Source organism: Suncus etruscus, chromosome 3 (genome assembly GCF_024139225.1).
Source record: "Suncus etruscus isolate mSunEtr1 chromosome 3, mSunEtr1.pri.cur, whole genome shotgun sequence".
NCBI classification, from domain to species: Eukaryota; Metazoa; Chordata; class Mammalia; order Eulipotyphla; family Soricidae; genus Suncus; species Suncus etruscus.
The window spans coordinates 62,745,004-62,751,692 of record NC_064850.1 but is presented as its reverse complement, the minus strand read 5'-3'; positions in this window follow the sequence as shown (position 1 = coordinate 62,751,692).

Below are 6,689 nucleotides of genomic sequence, written 5' to 3'. Positions count from 1 at the left end.
GCTTTTAAGGGGACAAGCTTTGATTTTAAGTAGGAAACTGGGGACACTGGTGGAGGGAAGATTGTTGTTTAAACATTTAATGCCTGAAATAACTGTATTGTAAACAACTTACAATATCATGATTTATTAAAAAAATGTTTTTGAAAATCATCCTTGGCTAGTTGTAGAGTTAGGTACCTATGGAGTTATCAAATACTTGATAAATCTAATTTAATCCTTTTTCTTTCAAATGTACATAACAGACAACCTTTGTAAATAAAGTATTTTCCTGTGCTCATAAATTTTTGATTAATAATAGATCTTTGGAGCATTTGACATTTAATTAAAACAAATAATTCTTTAATAACACAATTTCAGAAAATGACAGGTAGGCAAATACTTTTTGATAAGGAGTTTTTAGGGCCTCTTTACTTGCCAACTCGTAGACTCGAGTGACAATAAATAATTTGTTATCACCTTTTTTCATTAGTCAGGACTGTTAGACTAATTAGGAGTCCTTAAGTACTAGAATAATTGAATGTTAACATTTATATTATGATTATATTGTAAATAAGTCATTAATATATCAAGAAAACATGAATTAAGAGGAGATTATTGCCCTAAAACTGCTTCTAATTTTAATCTAATTTTGATGTTTTCAGCCTTTTTCTACACTCTGTTTTCTTCTATAAAAAAAGAGATTGATGGGGCTAGAGTGATAGCACAGCGGTAGGGCGTTTGCCTTGTACTCTGCCAATCCAGGATGGGCCTAGTTTGATCCCCTGGAGTCCCATATGGTCCCCCAAGCTAAGAGCAACTTCTGAGCACATAGCCAGGAGTAACCCCTGAACCAAAAAAAAAAACAAAAAAGAATGAGATTGATACTCCATCAGTACTAATTGTATGTTTTCTAAATATGAATTTAAGGCATATTAAAAAGTATTGATAGAATAACACAGCAATGATATAATTATAATTTTACTAGAATTTGGATATATTAGACTTTTAGCTATAAAATTTAAAGTAAATTTAATCTTTATGTATTATTCATCTGTCAGAAATATCACTGAATTTTTAAGAGGGTCAACTCATCCAACAGAAACAAAGTATAATTTTCATTAGTTTCTCTTAATTTATTTTTTGGTAATATATTAAATTCTCAAAATATGCCAGATTTTACAACATGAATATGTTGTGGCTATAATTATTTTTAAGTTGTTTCTATACTTCTTGTCTTTATTTAAATTGCATTTTCCAAAGAATCTGATGTGTCAAATAAAAATAAATGTTCTGTAATAAAAAATATAATTAGAGCAAGTGTGAAATTAAAATTTATAGTGATATTATAAAACTTTTTCTGTTTTATGTGAGCATTTTATATTGTACTGACAGCTCTAGCAGAAACAATGCAAGCAATATCAGCTTCTATTTTATCTTAGCCAGTTAAAGTACTATTTAAGTATATGCTAAACACTTTAAACTCATTATTTTATGAATTTTCTTTGTAATAATAGTTGTTTAGATTAGGTTAGCCCCATTTTGAGAAAACTGAGTTGGAAGATTATATATATTTTTCCTAAACTCCACAATCTGTAATGGGCTACATTTCAAAACATAATGACATTCTACCAAAACTTATGCCCTTCCATCTTCTTTGGTGGCTCATTGTTTTCTACAATGACCATAGTGTTGTATATTTAATGTGCCCTCGCATTGCATTATACACATATCAGGAAGAGCAAATCTAATACTTGGAGCATTGCCTCAGAGATGGCATTGATATAGCTAGAAAGAAACATCCATCTATAGGTCATTTTGAAGCAAAGTTTCTATTCCTATATATAGTTATTGCTATTTGAAAAGTAATACAAATGATAAGAATGTAATTTAGGAGGATTTTTAATTATTTTAGGCTTCTTTTGTTGTTTCGGTGTTTATTATTACTTTACTATGTAATAGAAAACTATTACAATGGTGTAATTTTATTATGTAAGGAAATATAATTTTAATAGTGTAAGTTTTCACTGTTTAATGTATAAAATTATTGTTCCTTCACCATGACCAAAATACCTACCACTTCCATAAGGAATCTTCAGTTTTAGTGAAGTCTTTCTATTAGAATCCTTATGTCACCATTAGTTTACCTTTTCCTTCTTCCTCTGCCACAGCTGCTTCATAATCTGGGTAGATTGTTTTTTGTTTTTTTCTTCATCTCAAACCAAGGGTTGTGAATATTCACTCCTATTTCTGTTTTTTAACCATTTTACTCCCATATGCACTCCTGCTCTACTAATTGTCTCTTTCTCTTACCCCTCACTGCTGGTTCTCACTTGATTTTCTTCGGTGATTGCTCCTTAGAATATCTGGAAGGCTCATATATATCTCCTAGCTGAGAAGTACTGCTCTTTTCCCTTCATTCATATCTCTATACCACAGATAAATAAGATCTTCCCCTATTTGTCCTTTCTTTGCTTTTACTCAATCAATGTGATAGCCTCTAATTTCATCAATTTTGCAGCAAACTTCAATGTTTTCATCTTTTCTTATAGCTGTATATCATTGCTAATATATAGCATTATTTTTTCTTGTTTTGTTTGTAAAGGCACACTTGGTTGAAGTCAAGGTCCCTACCTGCCTCTGGACTCAGGGATTACTCCTGAAAGTTCATGGAATAATTTAGGTGGTGCCTGGGATCAAACCAGGGCAAAGCAGGAGCTTTAACTTCTGTACTATCTCTCAGCATGCCACAACATCTTTGTCCACTTATTTCATTGGACATTTAGGTTGAGTTCATATCCTGGTGATTATACTTAAAGGTTCTAAGATCAATGTTTGCCTACATATTTTCAAATTAATGCTTGTATATTAGGGTAGAGTAGGTGTTATGAAATAAAATTTCTGGGACAAAGTGAAGTTAAATTCTTAGATTTTTACAGTATTTCCATGCTGCTTTCCATAGATTCTGAAGCAAATAACATTTCCACCAACAGCGAATGAGGTGCCCTTTTCATACATTCTTTCCAATGCAAGTTAGTTCCTAGTCTTTTCAATGCATGCCATTGTCAGTAATATTTCATTATTGTTTTGATTAGCATTTCCTGATGAGTGAAAAATCAACACTTATGTCTATGCCTATTGGTGTTTATGTCTGCATTGGGGTAGAATTTGTTCAAATCCTCTCTGGGATTTGATGGGATGTTGGTTTATTGTTCTTATTGTTGTTTAATTATCTGCAATTTTGTATCTTCTATAGTTTTAAAGTATGCTATGCAAATATTTTCTTCCATTCACTAGAGTATATTCATTATTTTTTGCCATACAAAAAATGTTCAGTTCAGTTTCATTTCTTTTGTTTATTTTCTATATCAATTAAGTTAAATCATTGAAGACATTTCTGAAGTCCATATTCTAAAGAGTTTTGGCTATGTTTTCCTCAGTGTTTTATGAATTTTTGTCTAATTTCCAGGAAGTCTATGATGAGTGAGAATCTCATCCCAAAATTTGTATTTACAAGGGAGCTTGTAATCGCCTCAGGCATGATGGTATTTCAAGCAGAAAAAAACATTTCATTTCAAGGACATATTTTTGTTTTTCTTAACACATTTCCAGGTACACATGGTACCATATATTTTTTCTTAGGGCTGGGAGGTAGAAAAGCAACATTCTGCAGAGCTAAATAGAGTTTCAAATTCCAATCCAACTATGTATCATCATATTATATTGATATATGTATATAAATATTATATATCATATATACTTCTGTATCATTTGGCCATTTTTACAATGACAGAAATCATGCAGCATTGATTAAAATTTAGGAAATAGAAGCCACTGGTAGACTTCAACTAGCTAAGAAGTGGCAAAAGTAGAATAATCAACTGAGTTATTTAGTGCATGTCTTAATAGTTTTACTCATTTGAATAGATCTGAACAAATTTAGGCAATATTTCTGGTTCAAAAAATGGGTTGAATTAGGTTAAAATTGTGCTTTATTTGCAGTAGATCCTATCTTCTGTGATAGTAGTTTATATTCTAGACACACATACACATGTTTGTTTGGGGATAATACCTGGTGGTGCTCAGGGTTACTCCTGGCTCTATACTCAGGAATCACCCCTGCCAGGCAATTGGGATCATAATGGATGCTGGGAATTGAACCATGTGCAAGGTAAAAGCCCTATCCACTGTACTATTTTCTCTTTTTTTTTTTTATACTCAGATTTTCTATGTCCTTGTGCTTAAGTCTAGAAAGGTAGAGTTCACCTCTGAAGTAGATTGCATCGTGACCAATAGTGTTTGACTTTTTAAAAATTATCCATATAATCCCAATTTGAATTGATACTTTAATCTGTTTGTCAAGGGGGAATTATTTATCCTTAATCAGTCATCCAATTTCCATCAGTTTTTTTGTAGATGGAATGTTAATATTCATAATTGTTTTTAAGTATTTTGTAGGATTATCAAACTGCTATATTTATGAAAAGATTTTAATCCTTTTCATATTATCTATAGAAGCTGGCATTGGTTTTATTTGTGTGTCAAGATAAAATTTCCCATTTTAATCTTTTAAAAGTCTTAATATTTTCCTTTTGTAAAATCTAATCAAGCTCATCTATTGACAAAGGATGTCCATGCTCTGTTGGTAGTTCAAATTTGCTTATTTTCTTTTGTGGGTGCACTTCAAAGCATAAGAAACATGTTCATTGGAATTAGACAGATGTTGAGTTAAATCCTTGGTCTGTTACAGTCAGCAGTTGCTTGATTTCTTTAAAACGTTTTCTTCAAATGAAGACTAGAGAGAAATTACTTCTCTCATGAGGTTACTTGAGGATTAAATGAGATAATGCACTTAATGCACTTAAAACTCTTCTTGAAAAAGATCAACTTTTTTTTTTTTGGACCACACTTTTCAGTGTTCATGCTTACTCCTGGCTCTGTGCTCAGGGATCATGCCTGACAGGGGTAGGGTAGGCTTCGGAGACCCTGTGAGATGCCAAGAATTAAACCTTGATTGGCTATGTGCAATGTGAGAGTCCTACCCACCTGGATTTTTTTCCAGCCAAGGTTTTTTCTTGATTATGTGTATTTTTATCTTAGTTTGTTATTATTATATAATTCACACAAGGCAGTATTATTATTTTGAGCTTTAACTGGGATGATTTGATATTCAATTTTATTATGACATGTTCATCATAATAAGACAATAAATCTGATAAATTATTGGAAAGGAAAAATGCTCAGGAGTTAAGCTGCCTACCTAACTTGCCACCAACCTGTATGATTCCCAGAAATTCTTGGTTCCTCAAATATTTCCTGGTTTTTTTGTTAGTCGAGAATTAATTATTGGGGGTCCAGAGTGGTGGCACAAGCAGTAGGGCATTTGCCTTGCACGTGACTGAACTAGGAAAAACTGCTGTTTGATCCCCCTGCATCCCATATGGTCCCCCAAGCCAGGAGTGATTTCTGAGCACATATCAGGGGCCAGGAGTAGCGTTTGAGTGTTATTGGGTGTGGTCAAAACAACAAAAACAAAAATTAATAATTGCATATAGCCCCTTTCTATCATTAGGAAATCAAAAGAAAAAATGATAGTTTACATTCATCACCATACACAATTAAATTATTTTTATGTAAAATTTTTACTAAAGTTAATTTTGCTTTTTCCTTTTTTCTTATTGCCATTGTTGGTCACTGACTGGGCGTCACATGCATTTGGTGCAGTGAATAAACACTTGCTTTGGTGCCCGATGGGGTTGCATTTATTTAATCGTGGTGTTTATTGCTTGTGCAGAGCAGGTTGTAGTGCTCACACGCAAGCTGTCTGGGACTTAGTCTCTAGGCTGTAGAGTTCACTTGCACCTGGTATTTCCTGGATACCGGAGTCCCAGGAAAGTAAACCAAAACAGCACAGTGTGTGTGTGTGTGTGTGTGTGTGTGTGTGTGTGTGTGTGTGTGTGTGTGTGTTTGTAACATAGTTTCGCAGTTTCTTTTTTCTGATTAAAAACGAGGGAAATGGAGAGCCTGTTTAGAGTACAGGCGGGGGTCGGGTGGGGAGGAGGGAGACTTGGGACATTGGTGATGGGAATGTTGCACTGGTGATGGGTGGTGTTCTTTACATGACTGAAACCCAAACACAATCATGTATGTAATCAAGGTGTTTAAATAAAAAAAAAAAAACAACATATTTTTTTCCATAATGGCTAACATATCTTTCACAGTAGTGTTTTAGGTACATATTAACATTGAATCAGGGGAATACCCATCACCAACTATGTCCTCCCCCCATTCCAGTTCCCTTTCTACAACCCATATACCCCACCATCACCCCCCAGGCTGCTGGAGTAGGTGGACCCCTCTTTGTCTGGCTTACTACTAGTGATCTCATATCTGTTTGGTCCTGGAAGCCTCATTTCCCCTTCTATTTAAGGGGCAGAGATAGAAAAATCGAGGTATGTGGTTTTGTTTGAAGGCAAGAAAAGCAATAGAATGGGGTACAAAATAAGAGGGGGGAAAAAAAAGAAGTCAAAAGTCAAATACGCTGAAAATGGGCTGAGTCTCTCTAGAGGCTTCCAACCTCAGTTTGAGAGAGGATGTGAAAAAGGTAATTGAAATACCACAGCAATACAGAAAAAAATTATCGAATTAAATAACCGGTGAGCACTACAGCAATAAAGATAGGCACCACACAATAGTCTCGGTTCTGAAATCAA